Raw genomic sequence first — 20,580 nt, forward strand, 5'->3', positions numbered from 1 at the left:
ACCTCACGACGATGTGGGAAGCTGCATTCGCGTTGCTGCATGAGTAGAATTACGTAAGATAAATCCGTCTGACATTTTACTGTCCGCGACGAGAGGGTGGTGCATGCATTTAATCTTTTCAGAAGATTTGACGATGCGTCTCGAGAGGAAATTCGTGCTGTCGACGAATTTTATTAAGCTTTATCAACCGATGATTATTTTAGTAGCTAAATCGTTTTATCTAATATAATAGTGATATAATAAGAATTTTTAATTTCGTTGTGTAACAAGAGAGAGAGAGAGAGAGAGAGAGAGAGTGGAATTATTACATTATAAATTAATTACGGGAGATGTAAAATCATTTCTCTTGAAGACATCCTCCGGTTGTTCGCGAGGAATGCTGTCTTTTATAATTCCTTCATTCATAAAGATGATTCGTGGCGGACGCTTATCCCTGACACAAGGGTTGAAAACAATTCGCCCGGGTGATTGATGAGAGAGATTTAATGGTTCAACTTGGCAACCGAGTTGAGATAAAAGCGATTCTCATCCCAGTTTGCTGTTTTCTTACGCAACGCGTGCCGAGAACAAAAAGAATTGGGTCAAACCTCGCTATTCTTTTCTCGATTACCCTATGATGAAATTCTTATTTGTTGCTCGAACGATCGAAGAAAGATTGATTTAAGTAGAACGATATCGTAAATCTGATTATAAATCGAACAATTTCATAAATTGATTAAATACATTTCTTAAACGTGATCATCAAGTTTGTATAACTATAAAATTGTAAATTCATAAAATCATAAAATATAAAACATTCGTATATATCCACCTCCAATATTGCATCGACAAATTCTTCACAACAATCCACACCAACGAAATTACTTTTACATCATTACTTAAATCCCTTCTCGTCGAATTCAATCCAACCATTCGCTTCAAATCCGTATCATCGTTTAGAGGATCTCGATTAAAATCTGAAAAATCTAAAAAAATCTGTTGATAATTCTCGAGGGATAAATAATCACGCGGTTGAAGCAATTTCATCCTAATTACTTCACCTCTCCGCGACATCATTTCTGTCACGAGGGAGGGACGAGAGGTAAAGGGAGGAGAGGAGGGCACAAGTGGTCCGTGAAAATCCCGACCTATGAAATTCCCCGGCCGGGAGCTTTTATCGTGACGCGTCTGGCGTAAACTATTTTTCCCCGGATACGGCCGATGCTCGTTGGCCGGCGTAATGGCCGATTAAACGCGGTCGAGAGCTAGCCTGCAGGTAAACAACGAAAGAGGAACTACTCGAGGCACCCGTGAATGCGGACGGCCGCGTTTCAGTTTTGCGGATTAAGCGGATAGATATCTGGAAAATTATTCCGTGAAAGACACTATATTCGTTAAAGAGTTATTGTGTAATCGAAGGGAAATTCGTTTTCCTTTGGTGTATTTAATTTTTCGTTTCATGATTATTAAATTATTATTTACAGATGGTGAACAATGGATAAAACATTCTTTCTACGTTGCAGACTGTGAATTTTTATATATAGAGAAGTGAAATTTAAATGAAGAATTGTCTTATTCTTTAAAAAATGCGTATTTTGAATATCTCGTTTATTCGAGTAATTAACGACACGAGCAATTAAAGATCTTCAAATTATTTCAAGTTATTATTAAATGCACACTTTACGCAACAAATTCGAGCATCAAAAGAAGAAGAAGAAGAAGAACACTTAAGAAAGAGTCATATACGATCCCCGCGAGAGAACGATGTAATGAAACTTCAGCTTAAGAACGCATTAAGGAACGAACACCTCGTAATCAGCGACCCTTCCACCTTGCGCCGCAGTTTCTGTCGCGCAGTTTTCAGTTTAAATATCGTCGGGACGAGAACGCGCTTCCGCCGATTTATCGCGGTTTATCTCGGAGATACGCTCGATCACCGATCTCTTCTCCTCGTCATATGTCGGGCCGAATGAGCACTCTGAAACGAGGATTTAATTATCCTTCGAGGGACGATCCTTTCCTCGAGGATTCGACGAGATGGCAGATGGTATCGCGGTTAAAACGCGGACAGGTTCCAAGCGTTAAAAACAGGCGGAGGTCGATAAAGCCGGAAGACGAGTGGAAGGTGAGAGACCACGGTCGAGTTTTACGAGCGGTTTTGCCGCGGCGCGATTTTCGACAGGAGAATTGCTGAAGTGGCGTGCGCAACTTTTTTGCCCCGTTAAGACACGACAGAGGGAAAAACAACGCGCCCGTTTCCCCGACATTGCTTCACGCTTTATCGTTTTATCGCCGTGTTTAGGTAAGGAGATAAAACTCACTCGCCACTACCGAGATTTAACTGGGAGAAGAAGGGTAGACGTAAACTGCAAATGGATCATACATGATGAAAAGACGTTACGTTTATTATATTGCGTTATTTCGTGTTTCTCGAATTGTAGAATTTTTTCTATCAAAATTTTCTATCAAAATTTATTCGTTCTTTATTTGATTTAAATTATTTAAAATAAATTTAAATAATAAATGTACGAGCACAGTGACGGCACAGTGTGGAAAATGTTACGGTTATAAACACGAACGCGGCGCAAGAAACGATAACATCGGTGTGTTATTGATATCCAAATTATCGATTTAACGGAGTCGTTTTCCGGACACGGAGCGGAACGGACGTGTTGCTCTTCGCTCCTCGCAAAAATATCGTATTGTTTAATAAATTAATCAATTTCGTTCAAATAATTATAAATTATAAATATTAATTATTGTGATTATTGTGTAAAGGAAAACATATTATGGAAGAACGAGTGGATGAAAAAGTTTTTAAAAATTTCGAATGTAATTTTTTTTTAAAATTCTTACAATTATGAAAATATTTAAATTATGACATCGAAGTTTTTTAACGAGTTCGAGTAATGAGGACGTAAGAGCTCGATCTATTTTCCACTCGATCGATTCGAAATCGAACACCGGAAATTGATACTTCTGTAACCATTCAACCACGCACAGTGTCCACTTTTTTAATTGTCTTCGTCCTCCTATTAAGTCTAGCCGGACCATTACTCACGCTAGTTGCTTCTACACAAATTGATTCCAGGATAATTAGAAACGAGAAACACGTACAACAATCGCTTCCTCTCACACATGCACCTATATCATACCCGGTGTACTTTTTTGAAAGGAAACAACAGTTGAACACAAAACACAAGTGTAGTTCGAGCTTTTCGAGTTTGGTCGACCGGTTCAGTCGAAGTCGAGCTCAAAGTGCAATTTCTCCCTTAATCCGGTCCAGCTTGGATACCATTCGGCCAACTTTAACTAATTTTAACCGAGCTGGAAGCCGCCCCACGATGGTCACTTTCCTCCTCTGTATATCGAAGTTTCTCTAGAACCACGGAATTACTTCGAGTTTCGGACTAAACGTTCAACGTGTCCGCTCATGTGTCCGCTTAACTCGTCCCTAAAATGATTCTCCATTTGAAGAACCTCCATTTTCCAAAAGTTATTCCCTTACTCGAGTTTCATCAAACGATACATACAAACTCGAATCGAACAGAGTGATCGCTGTGCCGTGGAATTATCGCGTCGTTAGCAACGATATGCCAACGTTACCAGCATTCCCGTTGTGTCGTGCATTTTTCAAAACTCGCCTCGAGAATTCCGGCCTCAGATCTTTTTCTTTCGTTTTCTCGTGTTTGCGTATCGACGTGTCGTTAAACGCGATTATTTATCTTCGTCAAACGCGTGGTTCACGGACGACACTCCCGCAGCGAGGCTCGCCCAAAGAAGCACGAGAGCTCGCGCTTATGATATATCGCGGGCCCATTCAACTCGTGTACAAACTCTTGCAACCTCGACGCGCAAAGCCGCACTCTCACTCTTCGATCGTCTCGCCTTCGATTCCTTTTTTTATCGCGATTTTTTTTCCTCTTTACATGGGAGGAATCAGCCTGGGCGAGGAAATTAGGCTGGCGACACAATGGACGGCCAGGTATTACCCAGGATCCCCCTCGATCTTAAAATCTCCATCCATCATCCGGATCGGACGGTCTAATATTATCATAATGTCAACCCCGTCCATTGTGGGAAGCGATCAACGACCCGCAATGGCGCGAGAAACGCGCGAGATTTGTCGACACGTTTGACAAATAATAAATCGTTATATACTTTGGCGACTACTCTTTTTCCTGCTACGCGAAGAAATTTTAAGAAAGTTTCCGTTGGATTCGATATCGATTCGAAGAAATATACGAACAACTTTTGTTATTAATTGCTGGATACGAAAAATAATTTTTCGATCGAACATGGATGGAAATTCAAGTACCAAGGATCATTCGTCTTCGTGTCGCAGTTGCATCTCGCATAACTCGAAACATTGACAAAGGAGGCATGAAGAAAGGAGGATAATCGACATCGTTGCCCGCGATATTGCTTCGAACAGACTGCGGTAAGCAGGAATAGTGATATTTCACGGTAGCAGCGAGACACGGGCACAGTGGAGGGGAAGCTTCCTCCCTGATCGAGCGTTTCTGCGGTTCTTATTGGGAAACTCGAGCGCGACATCGCGGGATCCAGAAGAGAAATAGGGATTGGAGAGGCATCTCGAGGTGATGGAGGGCAAGACTGTAGCGACCGAAGAGGATAAAGGATTCGAGGTTTAATATCTCACAAGGTTGGAGAGTTGCGTTTCTGCATTCTCGATGAACGATCTTGCCACGTCGATCTTGATGCCTCCCAGCTTTCCCGAAGAGAGGGATACGACTTCACGAAGATTACCCCATCTTCTTCCGCAAAAGTATACACTATAATCATCGTAACATTAAAATTCTTGATTGCGCGCGCGTGGTTATCCGTCTTCGTACGCGTTGCTGCAAACGAACTCCGCTCGGCCGTGTCACGTTGGCCGATCCTCTCGAGTCAAGTGACATAAACGATGATGCATGCATCGCCAAATGACAGCATCCACAGCCCCATCCTTCCCAACGATTATCCTCGTCTCTCTCTTTTTCCTGCCCTCTCCCTTCCGTCCGATGCGTCTCCCCCCGCGTTTTCCACTTTGCCCCACCTCTTCCTCCCGCGCCTTCCACGCTCGTGAGTCTTTTGACCCCTTGGGAGAATCTCCAATCTCGAAACGAGGCATGGCGTTCCATACCGTCGCCTATATGCCGTCGTCGAAGCGATCGAACGAGAGAAGAGGTTTCGCTTCTCTCTCGGACCGGGACGCAGATAAATCCTCGCAAACGAATATAAAGTGGCGGCGAATTTGACGCGTGCACTTTGATTTCTCTATACAACACTTTCCAAGATCGTGTAGAGAGACATTGCGCGAGTTGATCGATGCTACTTTGCGCTCCACGCAAAGTTTCCACGCTTAATTCCTCTTTCGATAAATAGCCAACGATATAAAAATCCTTCGAGTGGAAGATCCTCCATATCCTCTTGCATCGATTTCTTTTTGTCTCTTTATTGTCTTCTTGAAAATTCTACTGAGAAACCGTTGGAACTTTTAAACTTTCGCAATCTCGAAAATACAGAATCGAGAGAAAAAAAAAACAATTCGGAACGTGTTTCTTAAATTAAATTAAAATCGATTTAGATCGGGGGACGAGACGGGGTAAACAGGCGACAGGCGAGTCGAACGGCCGGTAAACGGTGGTAAGAGCGACAGAACGCGAAAGGGGCGGCCGTGGCTCGTTGTCGAAAATGCGGCCGTATATCGTAAGCATATTTCCACCGGATGGGTTAGGTGGCATAGGTTATCCGATGGTCCATTGGTCAGCTGGAGGTTAGTCGACCAGCGGCTAGCTAGCTCTTGGGCCGTGTGAAATAGTGGCTGGCCAAGCTCCAACCTCGTACGTTAGTCCCTGGTTCGTACGTAACCTACCATGGACCGGGTCTTCTTCGTCTTCTCGCGCACCTGTCCCAACTTCCGCCTCCCAACTCTCTCTCTCTCTCTCTCTTTCCGCGCCCGTTCACACGAACAATCGCGATTCCATTCGACCTTTCTTCTTCCCCGCGACACGTACAACACGGGATCAGTTTGATCTATGAACGTCCTTTCACCCCCGATTCCACGGCGATTTCGGCGACTCCGGGCTAATACGTGGAAACTTACGAGCCAGGTAGTCGGGTAGGTCAAGATATCGTTCGGGCTAACATGGTCGAATAAAGGAATAAAGGTTTCTCCAAAAGTCTGCGAGTTAAACGGATCGAATTTTCCATCCATGTTTCTTCCATATCTGATTCGAAATTCGAGATTTTTGGCTTTGTTATTGTTGCACGATTGTATCGTTGCTTTTCATCGTTTGGCGGCAAGTGTTGACCGCTGTTCTTGTTTGGACGGAAGCGTAAAAAAAGTTCGATGGCGCCACGCGGGAAATCGTCGGATATGGAAATGCGCGGACCTCTTCAAAAATGTTCGTTGGTTCGGAAAATTTCGAGTTTTTTCGTAACGAGATTCGCAGCCAGGGTAGTGCAGGAACGATTATTAAACGCGTGATCCCTACGAAAATGGAAAACGTACGAAAACAAAAATGGAAGGACTATACTTGGCGAGGTGGCTGTTCCCGGTTGAAAATAACGAACTTGCAACTTCGAAACTATAATTCCGAGCGACACGAATCCTCGTCCGCGCACCAGTTTGGCTTTGTGAAAATATTTGTGCCTTGGTAATTTATTGGTAATTCGACAGTTAACAAGTTTCGCTCGCAAATAGAATTGTTGGAATGGCTCTGATTCGACGTGGCTATTCGGGGTTAGAAAATCGATCCGATCATGGTGATGAAATAGAAATGCAGATGTATATGTAAAAAAAAAAAAAAAAAAAAAGAAAAAAAAATTATAATAAAATATCAAATTATTTCAGGATTTTATTCGAAATTCAACTACGTGTGTTTTACGTAGATACCGAAATTTTGCAGAAATCAGTTATAATTTGCGGGGAGAAAAAACAGAAAATTTCTAGTTTATCAATGAATGCACGAACGATAAAAATTTTCACGAGAATTTTCATCGAATAATAATAATTGAATTTCATTTTTCAAAAAAAAAGAAAAAAAAAATTCTCATTCCACTTTCGAAAAAATTTCGAGTTTCGTTTTTCCTCCGCTTTTAACAAATCTTCGACGCGTTATTCTTCCAGGTTTTTAGGAGAGGAATCCATTTCCGCACAAAGGCGGCCCGCGCCACTTAACGAACCCGAAATCACCATTAACGCGTCGGATATCGGAAATTTCGCGAGACCTTCAAACGAATGGTTCGCGTGCCGTGAAACGTGCTAATTTTCGAGTCTCGAACAGTTGCGTAGCGAAACTCTTGAAAACATTGTTATGTCGATACTCCCTGTGTGTTGTTTCGCGCGCCCGGGTTTCATTTAACGCCATTGAACGCTCGCCACTGTATAATGCGAATAGAATTACATAACGAGCTGTACTTCGTTACAAGGTAATACAGTGATTGCTGTTTCGGCATGAATTAAGCCGGATTTTCGGCAAATCGTGTAAACACCCCTCCGTGACTAGAAATTATTCGGCCGGAGTCAATAAATTGCGAATAATACGCAATATTATACAAACATATGCAATTTTCTTCCGGGCCGAATTCGCCGCCTATTTTTGCGCGACACCGATCGATTTACGCGAAATTAATCTCCACGATCTTCGCGTTATAAACTTCGACCGATCTTGCTTCTCTGATCTGATCGACGTTCCCTCCAATTCCTCGAATCCTCTGTAACAATCGTGACGCGCTCGCGATCGACAAGCACTCTCGATCCCATCTCGTGTCAACCCTTTTATTTCCTCTCGATCGTATTATTTGCCCGACATCGATAGAGCCGCCGAGTTTCCTTCGAGATAGGCAAAGTTTGCAGAAGAAATTCAATTGGCGTCCTTGCCGAGGACGGCGGGCATTAGAATTCGCACGGCGGAGGGAACGGGGCGTGGAGGAGAGTAGATGGGGGGGGAGGAGGGAGCACGACTCCGGGGGTCGCCAACAAAGAGGCAAGTCCGCTGCTCGTGACGTTTATCATACTTTATTACCTTTGCTTTCGAGCCTCATTGTTCGTCCGTCTGTTTTGTTTCCGGTTTTAATTTGGACACCGGCCCTCCCTCCCTTCCCGATGCTCCCCTCCTCCTCTTCCCGGTCATTATGATCCCTCCCCCCCGAATGACGCGCCAATGAAGTTGGCACATTATCATTTTCCGTTTCCCTTTCCTATCCAGACGCATTAAATGCAGCAGCTCGGTCAGCCCCCGATATTTATATCCCGGGGGAGGAAGGATGCATCGCGGTCGCGCATTCGAGCGCCTGCGTAGGATGATAGCCGGAGGAGGATGCATAAAAAATTGCGAAATTGCGGGGAATAATTTGCGCTTCGAGAAATTATGTGTCGATTTAATCGATACAAAATATTGTTGCGTGTTTCATCATCGAGTTTCGCCTTATTGCGATTCGATTTTTTTTTTTCTTTTATTAAATTATTAGAACAAAATCGGAAGAAATGTAAATTGGAAGGGATTCGAGGTTATTTATATCTCGAAAACAGTTCTCCTCCGTCGAGAAAAACACGTTCTGAATTCTTCATCGCGCAATAATAACGTTTTACGAAAATGAAGTACACACAGCTACAGTACAGTGCCGAATTCAGAATCTCATTCATATACGTTTCCGTTAACAAACCACGGACAAAAACGGGTGTTCACGATTCAATTACGATCGCCAACACAAAACCTTTCGTTGCCCCGGGGAAAAATGCAACTTTGTTACGGGAGAAAGCAGCACGTTTCCACGCCCGATGAAATTAATTACGAAGGTTACGCGGGAGGGATTATTTCGAGGGTATTTCGTGAAAAATGTTTGCCATCATGATGCGTCAAATTAGAAGAGAAACCGGCCTGGTGGGGTAGGTAGACAAGGAGCGCGTAATCGAACGGGAAATCATCTTCTTTCCTGATTACTCGCGAATCAGTTTCCGCTTAATTCGAATTCGAACGATTCTCTTAAACGATTCTCTCGTCGCGTCTCCGAGAGTCGAGAGAGAAGAAAAGAATGCGGGAATCGAGAAAGGAAGGAAAATTCGTTTCGTCTCGCGTGCTCCGCTCTTCCCCTTGAAATTATTTTCGAATCAATCCGAGGTCCCCGGAGGAGGCAAGACAGAGCCATCCTATTATCCGCATTGTTATTCCCCTTCCATCCCCTTTTCCATCCTCGTTCGACGGTGGGTGACGGCTTTCCAACGGCCATCTCTTTATTTCCTTCGTGAATGTCGCGGAGCCGAAGATTGCTGTCTCTCCAAGCCGAGAAAGATCGCACGGTGAATTAGCCGGCCGATTAAACACGAGTTTTGACAGCAATTTCCCGTCATCGACATTTGTTCCGCTTCGCGTCCCTCCATAACGCAATAATGACTCGTCTCTTTCTCCTCTGTTTTCCTATGTCGATGCAATTAGAGCGTACAAGAAAGCTCGAAGAAAGAGAGAGAGAGAAAGAGAGTTTGATTAATTGGAGATTTCCTTTCAGGGTGATACACGGTGTTATTAATCGGTCTGGTGACGTCGTTTTACGATAACCGTCGATGCAATTTTTATAATTCGGATTTATAACCGCAATTTTCAATATTCGCTTAAAAAAAAAAAAAATTAAATAAAGAAAATGGTGGGGAAAAGGCAGAGAAACGTTGTATTTCGTATTAATCGCGGTGAAATGGAACACGAGCTCGAAAGCGGACGAGCTGGAGAAAAACCGCGAAACATTAGAAAATAAGCGTCGTAAATCTTGCGGGCCTATATACATCAAGCCCTCCTCTTCCCCGGGGCGAAAATATATTATGCAATCAGGAATAGGGAAAGTAGTGTTGCGGCGAAACAGTGGCGGGAAAACGATGGGGAAAAATGAGCCGCATAACCGGATATATTCAACCAGAACGGCCTCCCGTGTTTCTTTCGCAACTGTTGGTTTCGTAAAACTGGGTCACGACTGCGATCGGCAAAAATTTCCAAACCCCCCCCCCCCCCTTGGCCGCCGCCCCTCGCGCTCGTTAACCGTAACCATCCTACGAAACGGAACAAGTATATCAAGGGGGTGGAGGAGGGGAGAGGAGGTGAATCGAAAATTCACGCACACGTACACGTTCGAGAGAGCTTATCCAGCCTCGTTTCTCGGGCTTTTGATTAAAATCAAAAATGATTTATTCCCGTGATTTATTCGCTTCACCTCCTCGCGACTACGCTCTTCCTCTTCCTACATTGATACGCAGTTCCAGTTTTTCGTTTCGATACTTGCCCAATTCGAACGTCGATTCTTCTTTTTCCACGACGAAATCTATTACCGATAGTTTTTTTTTTTTTTTTTTCTAGATCAATTAACGAGTTGCCGTTCCATCCTCGACTCGATTCCTCGAAATTTCAACGCTCGCCATCCTACACCAACGTTGCAACGTTTTAACAACCGTTCCGCTCCCGTCGTTCTTTGACACCGATCAACGATTTTCGGTTTCGATATATCGAGCTTTTTTTTTTCTTTTCTTTTTTTTTTTTTTTTTGCCGCCGTCCTTTTCCACGCTTCCATATTTCCACGTGGCGATTTCTCCATTAATATCCGGTGACGGGTCGCGCGAGATAACGAATTCACGACACGGTTATGGACCCACCCCCTTCGATCGACAACGATAACGTCTACGTCCGGCGTTACAGAGCTCTATCGACTTCGCGTGTCTTCTCGAAAAGCCAATTCGAACGATCCGTAAACGTTTCGACACCGGTCCACGGGGAATTAAACGGATCGTCGATTTTTCGACCAGGATTTTTGTGTATCAACTGGGCGGAATTACTATGCATAAACGTCGAATAACGTTGGGATTAAAATCGTACGACTTGCCCCCTTCTCCCTCCTCCCCCCACAGGAATCGGAGCGTTTTTCGCCCGAAAATGGCCAGCCGCCACTTTTCGGCTTCTCCCTTTAAATCGTATAAATTCTCATTAGCGCGACAATGCTGTTTCATCGATTTCGTCGCCGGGATCCGGCGTTGTCACAAACGTTTCCCACCCTCTCGTTCCCCCCGCACGTTTTATTTAATATTTTACGCGTCTCGTTAACGTACCAGCCGTGATTCATCGGCCGAAATTCGCGACGAGTCTCGGATTTGTTTGCGAATTTAATGAAAAATTTGTCCATCCCCTTCCCGAATAATTAAAAATTGAAGTGTACGCATCTTTATTCCAGACGCCAACAAATTAAATCGCCTAATCTCGGCTTCAAATCAAATGAGCGAATAATTCGATCAATCGGGGCAAAAAAAGAAAAAAACAGAAGAAGAAAAATTATCGAATAAAAAAATTTAAAAGATTCAATTCCATGTAAAAATTGCAAAAAAAGATCATCATCAACACCGTTTACAGAAAGGAAGGAAACATTCATTCCCACGATAAGAATTGCGTTCGGTTATCTCGTTGGCGTTATCGAAACTTCCTTTTAGTTTATGCAGCAGCTCGCCTCTATCAAGCGTTATCTGTTGCCCCAAGTCGTCTTCCCAGCCGGCTTGGGAGCCACGGCTTTTCCGCATGCCTTATTCAACGTTTCGTTGGATATTTATGGAATTTAAATGTTTTTAAATCGATACACCGAGGCTGAACGCGGCACACGGCCCTTTACGGGCGCGAACAAGCGGGCTGCCGCCCGATACGAGCCTCAGCCGCCGTTGATCGATGATAATGAGCTAATAGAGGAGTTGACAATTACCGCCATTAGCTTCGACTCTCGTCTCGGAAGACGAGTACGCTACGCCGAGTAGACAACGTTGTTAAGACGAGTCTGTCCCGAAGAGGAGGAGCGTGGAAACATCCGCGTGGATGACACGAGCAGCGCAAACAGAAATTTCCGCGGCGGTCATGCATAATGGATGGATCGCAAACCTCCATCGAGGTGTTATCGATCGACAGGATCTACGTTTATTCGTGACGGAACTTTCGACGTGGTGGATCGCGTCGAAGAAGTTGCGGAAGATTAGATAATTATCGAAAGTTTCTCAAGTTCTCGATAATCTGATCAACACCCGCTTCTCCTCCTCGTGGAGAAAGATTATCGATTTTGAGTAATGATTTCGATCCATTAGAATAGTAGCGTAGTTTCTTTCGTGAATGATATAAGATATATAAGAGGAATAATTTGGTCAATGAATCGGTCAACGAATAAATCAAGACAAGATTCTCAATTGTTACGAACAATCTATTACTTTTTTTCTAAAAGAAAAAAGAAAAAGAAGAAATCCTTGCGCAACGCGTTTCCACGAAGCTTCTTATTATTTAATAAACGCCTTCGCGCACAGTTGTTTTATAAGAAAACTTTTCACCGCTTTTCACTCGCCCCGTTTTTTACACATCCCATGATATCTCGTCCCCTTACGTTTTAAAACTTGGCCGCTAATCACCGTGGCTTTCTTCTGCGTGCGTGGTTCAACCGCGTATTCTTTCTCATCGGGGCTGATATTCCACCCGGTTGAACCCGGTTGGGTATTTCGCCTAATTAGCCACGCTCACGACGACGGTTTCCGGGTGTTCGAGAGTTTTATATCCACGGTAGAGAAATATATATACATACACGCGCGCAGGGTAGGCGGAAGGGGAAGAAGAAATTCCCACCCTCGTGGAACAATGCTTCGCTCGGTGGATATGTTACGTTCGGTTACAAGACCACGTGCTTTAACAAGGGCCGTGTTTAGACCGCCACGGTCAGGTCGGGGATCGCCGAAGAGTGAAAGGGAAAGAGAGAGAGAGAACTGAACCTGCTGATGTTAATTATTTTTACGAAATCGGTTGGTGCCGGTTCTACCTTTTTTGGGGGAAACAACCGCGAACACGAGAGGTGGAGAGGCTACCGGATCTCGTGAAAAAATCACCGCCTGTTTGCCTCCCGGGCTAATGATATAACGATGAATGGCCGTCGTGTTTCGGGATACCTGAGAGGAAAACGTGGGATTTAGGAATATACTGGTAGATTTTTTTTTTTTTTTTTCATGGACACGAATATAACAACACGGATGGAGTAACAGCAAGTTGTAGGAAATGTAGGAAACAGATATACGTCCATCTCGAATATCTGCGAGGATAAATTTCGAATAGGTAAATTGGAGTAAATTGTCTGGGGAGTGAAATACGAAACACAGGGAGCTAATTAAATTTGGTTTCGTGTGTTGTTTAACTTTACATAGTTGCGCGGGGAATTTTGAAATTCTGGAGAAGGAAACGAAGGGGATACGTTACGCGATTTCGTGCCGAGATCGTGTGCATTTGGGAGCGTTTGGACGAGATTTTTCGTTCGTATTCGATCTTTGAGAGCTCGATGAATGTGTACGTTTCTCATTTAACTGACGAGGTTATCGGGAATCGGGAGGAAAGCATCGTGAAACGATACATTTTCGAAGCAAGGGATCGATTCGCTGCGGAACAACTTACGATACGTGGACGACAATTTTTCCTCCGCAATCAAAAAATCTTTGCCGATGTTCGAGCTTCGATATCGAATCCTCGTCATATCTTGAATCGTTCTATCGTAGCTGATTTTGTTCGATTCCTTATTTCTTTCGGCTTGGAAATGTTCTTCTACTTTTCCCACATCTTTTTTCCTTCCATCTTTTATGGCATTTCGATTCACAAGATTTCTACGACCGTTATTCCAATATTTTTTTTTTTTTTTTTTTTTGTTTCGAAAACTTCTTCTCGCTCGAAACTTTCGTTCGATTCGTTTCGCATTAATGCAACGCGTCTGTCGTTGTTAGGTATATAAGAACGTAATTTAATATATATTTTGCATATTTCCCGGATACATTGGATATTGTTCACATTTGTTTTAATTACGAAAGAATCCGCAGCCCGATAATGACTTTAATTCTATTACAAGTTTCAAAGCGTGCTATCAAAAACTGAGTTAAAATTTAATTAACGAAAACAACATTTAACGAAAAGTTTGGCAAACTAATTAAAGCACGAAGAAACATTTAATCGATCTCTCTCTCTCGCGGCATCCACTCAAACTACCACCACAATAAACGACCGAATCGAATTACACGGTGAACGCAATCGATGGAGGTTAAAGTGTCCTCGAGTGTTCTCAAGAAGATTTTGCATTTCAAATTTAACTATGGCCAATGAGTATTCACGGGGAATATATAACGGGTGTGTACGCTCAATGGCCGGAATCAAATGATATTCGAGATTATACGCGGCCGATCGATTCGATAAATCCTTTGGTCCGTCAGCGCCTGGACCCGTATACCTATAATGCGAATCGCGATCTATTGACTCGCGTACGCATAATAGTCCTCTCAGCCTAATGCGTGCACCGCGGTGCATCACAACACCAACGTCTTAGGATAATCTACGTCAAGCCGCAGGATCGGCGCAGCTGCAATAGACGTGCGGTTTACCCATTGTTTTACCACGAAATAACGATCGATAATTAATTGAGCGTGCGATAATAGGGCAAAATATCGCCATCCATGGTTTGATAAATTGTTGTTCACTTTTCGTAAATAACGACACAGAAGTGGAAAAAGTGATTTTTCTTGCACGCAAGAAGCGTATATCGAAATTTTATAAAAAGAATTTGTAAAAGGACTTTCGATAATTTTCTTTGTTAAAGAAAAATTGTTAAAGAAATAATTCGTACGAAGCACAAAATTTTACAGAAAGATTCCTGAGATTCGGGATCCTCATAAATGGTTCCTCGAAGAAACCTTGAAACCTTGACGTCGAATATTTGCCTCCCTATGAGCCAATAAGACCCAATAAGAATAAACTTCCCTCTGTGCAACGGGAAAAGAACGAATCGATCTACGAGTCGCACAACTCCGCGTGGCTCCGCAAAAGAACGAGGCCCGGGATCGTTTCGCCTACCAATACGGAGAACATTAGCCGTAAAGAGGAAGGGGAGGCAAGTTTTTCGCGCCCCTTTAAAAGTTCGCCAGTATGCGACTTTTATTGCTAATGCAATCTGCCGGATCCGGCGAAACAACGATGAAACAACGTTGCGGTCGGCCAAGAAGGCCCTCGATGTCTCGTGGTGCCACGTACACGGAAAATATGGAGAGGGAAGAAGGAAGAAAGTCGACTATCCGCGTGATCGAACGATCGAGGGTGGAGATGGGCATCGAGGAGGGAGGAGGAGAGCCACGCGGATGGTAGTTTTATGCAAGGGGCGATCGTTAATCAATCACGGGGGGGGGTCAGTGAGTCGAGTCCGTGGCTCGGGTGTCACGATCGGAAGTGATCGAAGGAGAAGAGAGGGAGGGGGACGATAAATATTGTTTTTGCCACGATCCTTGGAACGTCCGCGGCCAGAGCGGCCGGTCTCTGAGCGAGCCCGAGAGAGGGGGTGAGGGAAAGGAAAAAAAGTTTCGAAGCTGTTGGAACCTGTTTCATGGAAGACCGTTTTTACGCCCCCGCTTTCGTGCTTCGTTTTATTTCTTTGGCCGCCTTTGACTTTGGCCATCTCGAAACTTGGCGCGCACCGCTGAGAAGACGAGATCGCTTTCGAATTGGTTGGTGGTCGCGAACTTGTTTCGCGAGGGTGAAAAAAGGGAGGATTTGGTGTGCATTTTAATTCAGGTTTACGAATGATCGGGAAGCATCGAGGCGTGAATACGTGTACACGTATGGTTGGCACAATGTTGTGATAACATTGAGGGTAAGTGAGGATAAAATTAATAGGTGATTATGCAAATTGTTGGAAAATATGTTAATCGATGTAAGATAAGGTACAAAATAGCCCCGTATCCTCGTGCTTGTGCGTTATTACGAGGATTCATCTATCTAGAATGGTTGGAAGTTAATTCGGTTGTTAATGTTTGGATTACTTGAAGAGGAATAAGGATATCTTAAATATATATATTTTTTTTATACGGGATAATAATTGGAGAGTAAAAGATAGTTTTGCCAAAAAATCAATGAGACGTTATATATATATATGGTTGTAATGGAGGATGACGGTATAAAGTGGAATAATTTTTAAACTTTGGAATTTAATTTAGCCGCTGTAGAAACTATATATTCTGTTATTTGAAATATTAGTCCATTGTTTCGGTCCATTGTTTTTTATCATTGTAAAAATTCCGTTCTATCAAATATTATTTTACTGCTTCGTATTAATTCGTTAATTAAGGGAATTAATTTAACGTAGATTTAAAAAGAAAAAAAAAAAACGTCATTTCTCTTCTCGTACACCGCTCCTTTCATTCATATAAATCGATTGAAAACTTTATTTCGCGAATTGAAATCGTTGTTGCACTACTTTTTTTTACCGATTATACACCGATTATCGATATTTTTAACAATAGACCGAACATTTGTATTTATTAATAATCAAAAGCCCGAACGATACGAGATTCATTTATTACCGGACACAACATTCTTTGATAATCATTAACCCGTCAATAATTCATCATTTCAATTTTGACATTTCTCAATAATGAATACGAGTTCCATAAATACACACACTATATCCGCGCCCATTTTATTTAATGCACAAATAATTTCTCCTTTAAACAACACAATAATTAATCATACAATTCTACGTATTATACTCGTATACACATTTTACCATTTCTTTTCCATCATTGTGTATATACATACACTTATCCCAATTCCAAGTGTCACCACGTTTCGATACGAAATGAAACGCGCGCGAAATTACGAAACAATATTGCGTATACACAGCGACGAAATAATGACGATAATCGGCACGATCTTAACATTCGAGATACGGTAGATCCACAAATCTGGGCCACCGACAGACGGAATGCGCAAACAAGACGGCATTGCGAAACGCCGCGCTTAATCGTGCGCTTTTCCCGCGGCCGGATCCGCAGGCGTAGCGCGGTTCGGATCGGTTATCGATCAAAGGGAAGTCGAGACAGGGGCGAACGATCGCCTCCCGGGCCAATTCGCAGCCAAGGCGTGGTCTTTTCTCTACGTCCGTTAATCTCCTGCAACCGCTCTAATCGCGGCAATTCGCGTCCAATACGATCGTATCGGGCTGCCACGCAATGCTCGCGGGAGCGCAAGAGTCCGGTGACCGATAGAACCGGCTAATCGTTCACGAATACTAATTACACACCTCTAATCACCGATTCCGCGAAACGGCGCGTCGATCGTGCCCGACGACACGCCTCATTCGATAATACCCTCTGCTGTCCTACTTCGATCGCCTCCCATTTTCGATCAAGGAGTAAAGTAAAGTTTGAAGTTAGTTTTCTTCTGGTTGGAGAGTGAGACGATGTTATAATTTAATAACAATTTAATAATCTGTTGGAATGTTTTTCTCTTCTTAAAATTGTATCTTTTTTTTTTTTTTTTTTTCAAATTTCGTTGTATTCGTACAAGCGAGATAATATCACAAGTTTGAGAGTATCGCATAATTTGTCTCGCATAAATATCTTCTCTCCAAAGTAGGTCGAAAGTATTTCCCCTTTTTTACAGCCTTTAAAAAATTAGGATACAGTGTTTATTGTTCTTGTCCCGGGTAATTTCAATTAATTTACGACGAAGATTTTTTTTTCCAGCGAAAAAAGAGCAGAGATCGTCACTTAACGAAGATCATTTTTCCTCGTTCAAAGTCTCTCAACCCGAAAAGCGGGTTCATTATTGATACGCCTCACCATTTTGTCGACGCCTTAATGCCCCTCCGCTCTTTAATGACGGCGTTAATAAGGATGGTGCTGCGCTACTTACGTGCTAAAGGACGCGACGAGGACGGAGGTAAACTGGTACACGGACTTAATTACTCGTTGTCGGGGAGAAAAAGTGATAATCGGTGCTGCTTACTCACCTGTAACAGAAAAGGAGAAAAAAAAATTGTTCGGTTATTAATTGATTTATCGAGTGAGCATTAAGGAGAAAATGTTAAAAAGGGGGCCGTGGTTTATATATATATATATATATATATATATAAGGCCGTTTTATAATTGAAAAGAAGGAAAGCCTCTCTCGATGGCGCTTAAGCCGCTGTTCCTTTTTTGGCCAGACGATTTCGCGAATATATCGCTCGAGCAGGCTTTTGATTAAAAAACGTGATCGTGAAAATTTGGTACACGATTATTTATCGACGTTTATTAAGCAATTTGATGGAAGATAGGAAATTTAACAGATTTGATTGACAGGGCTCGTTAATGTAATACATTAGAGCAAATTGAATTATCTTCTTTGCTTTTAATTATTCGAAATAACGAGTATCGAGTAACTTTATTAATAAAAATTAATAGCGATATTTATTATTTTTCCTTCGGTTCGGTCAATAGTTTCCTCTTAATTAACTCGAGGAGAGGAGAGAAATTCATTTAAAAAAAAAAAAAAAAAAGAATAAAAATTGTTCAATGTATGTACGTAAGACTCGTTCTCGTTTGTGTTATCGCAAAGGAAAGAAGGACTAATTATGACGCACGGTTTTTAACTGGAGGCAGAGAATGGAGGCGTACTCTCATTCAAATTAGCCGAGCTGCATAAACGAGGCGGCCAAGTGGCGTGGACGCGATATCCTATCGCGGATGAGCTTAATAGCGTTAATATTAACTAAGCAAACGAGCGAATGGAGTCATATCAGTTGTGCACGCACGTGTATCGTTGGAACGTGCGTTCTATCGTTGAAGTTTGCACGATGGAAGGCGTACAACCACCGTTCAACTTCCCTCCGTTATAATTGTAACAAATATTACCCGTTCGACGCAATAAGCTGGCACGTTTTATCTAGCTAATTGAGTACAATCTTTCGACTTAGTTAAACGACCAGATGACAAGTTGAACGAATAATTTGATGACACGATGAAATCTCAACGATTCGAATAAAAATTATTTTATTTCTAAAAGATACAATTCTTCTCAGGAGTGAATAAGAAAAAGAATAATAATTTGAGAGAAGAAGAATTAAACCTATACAAGAAAGAGAGTGAGAATAAATTCACTACTTATGCACGTAGATTCATGAATATGCAAGTTGAACAACCTTGAAAAAGTAGAAACATTAAGAAGATTCTAAGAAAATAATTACTTCCGTTGTTTTCTCGTTACTTCTGGAATCGTTTTGATTCGAAATCAAGACGTACAAGCGGAATCTAATTAATTATTCCAGTTTACTGTATATCAACGTTGAAAACAACGTTGAACGAACGCGCGCGTTCGCATAGAATACTCGTCGAATAGAAATTTCAAAAGGAAAATCGGTTCACAAACAGGTATACCTGTTTGCATATACGCGTCAACGTTCGTTCCTTTGTTTCTTTTGGCGGATCATAAGGTAAGAGAATCTTATTAGCCGACGAGGATCCGATGGAATGCGAGAAAAAAGGTTTCGATTCTTTAACGAATTCTCGGGACAATTAACGGCCCCGTTCACTCCATTCCGGAACGATCGTTGTAATGGTCTCATCAAACTATCGTTTCGAACTATCGTTCCCCTGAAATTAACTTAATCTAAATATCCGTTCCGCGGGAGTTGATAACGCGATCGAAAGAAAAGAAGAAAAAAAGAAAAAGAATCCCTCCTCGCGAGCGAAAACCTGTCCAATTTTCAGTAATGTGATTTCAGAACAACCGAATCCGAGCGCGAAACGACGCGGAGGAATCCGGTGTAACCGGTTCTTAATAAAAATGAAATCAAATTTTACAGCTCCGATCTTCCGATTCGCCACTCCAACGAGTACGATCTTAAATTTCCAATCTGAAACTTTCGCAACAACACGCCTCCTCCATAAAAGAGGATAGGAACGAAACCGCATGTACGCAGTCCCCTTCGAATAGGCCGGCTCTTCCCGTAACGATTGCGTAAATCGGCAATTTCCTATTTCGCGCTTCTCGAGCGTTAAAGTCGTTCGTAAACACAGGTTCTGTGTCGAAAGATCGAGGGGGAGAATCCTCTGGATGGTAACTGGCGCTCGTTTAAAAAGAAAGAGAAGAGAGAGAGAGACAGAGAGAGAGAGAGAGAGAAAAGAAAAAAGAAATCGATGAAAAGAGGGCGGAGGGAAAGGGAGAAGGCTCGTAAATCGGCGAAGGATAATCCTGATGGGGCGCGTTGGTTGCACGGCAACCAACGTGGCGACGATTCAAAAATCGTAAAAGGGAAAGGGGGAGGGAGGGAGAAGCGCGAAACGGCCGAGGGTGGAGGGAAAGTTTCGAAAGCGGGTCCCGATTTTTATTCGACGGCCCGTTCCTAATTGGACGGGACCCGCTACCTTTCGCTAATTTATTTATCGACAGAACGACGGGCTGACGCGCTTTCTGAGCCTCTCCTTCGCAGCTGGCCAATTTAATCCGCAGTTACGTGCTTCCCTTTCAGCCGGGGATTAATCCTCTGGTCGGTAACGGTGATGCTTGTTATTCCGACGATATTGTTTCACCGTTTTTGCATGCTATTTCTCCCTCTCTCTTCGGTTTTTTTTGTTTTCTCGTTTCGTTACGATCGAAACTGAAACATAACTTTTGCGAGCGTATTGTAAACGTTTAAAATGTAACGAAAATGTATGTTTTTTTTTTTTTTTTTTTTTTTTTTTTTTTACAACTAAGATCGATTTCTAATACATTGTCTCTGTTTCGTCGAGAAAATAAATTGGTAACGCCTTTCAACCAT

This window comes from Apis florea, unplaced genomic scaffold, assembly GCF_048593485.1.
Source record: "Apis florea isolate Af1SG1 unplaced genomic scaffold, ASM4859348v1 contig_3772_pilon, whole genome shotgun sequence".
NCBI classification, from domain to species: Eukaryota; Metazoa; Arthropoda; class Insecta; order Hymenoptera; family Apidae; genus Apis; species Apis florea.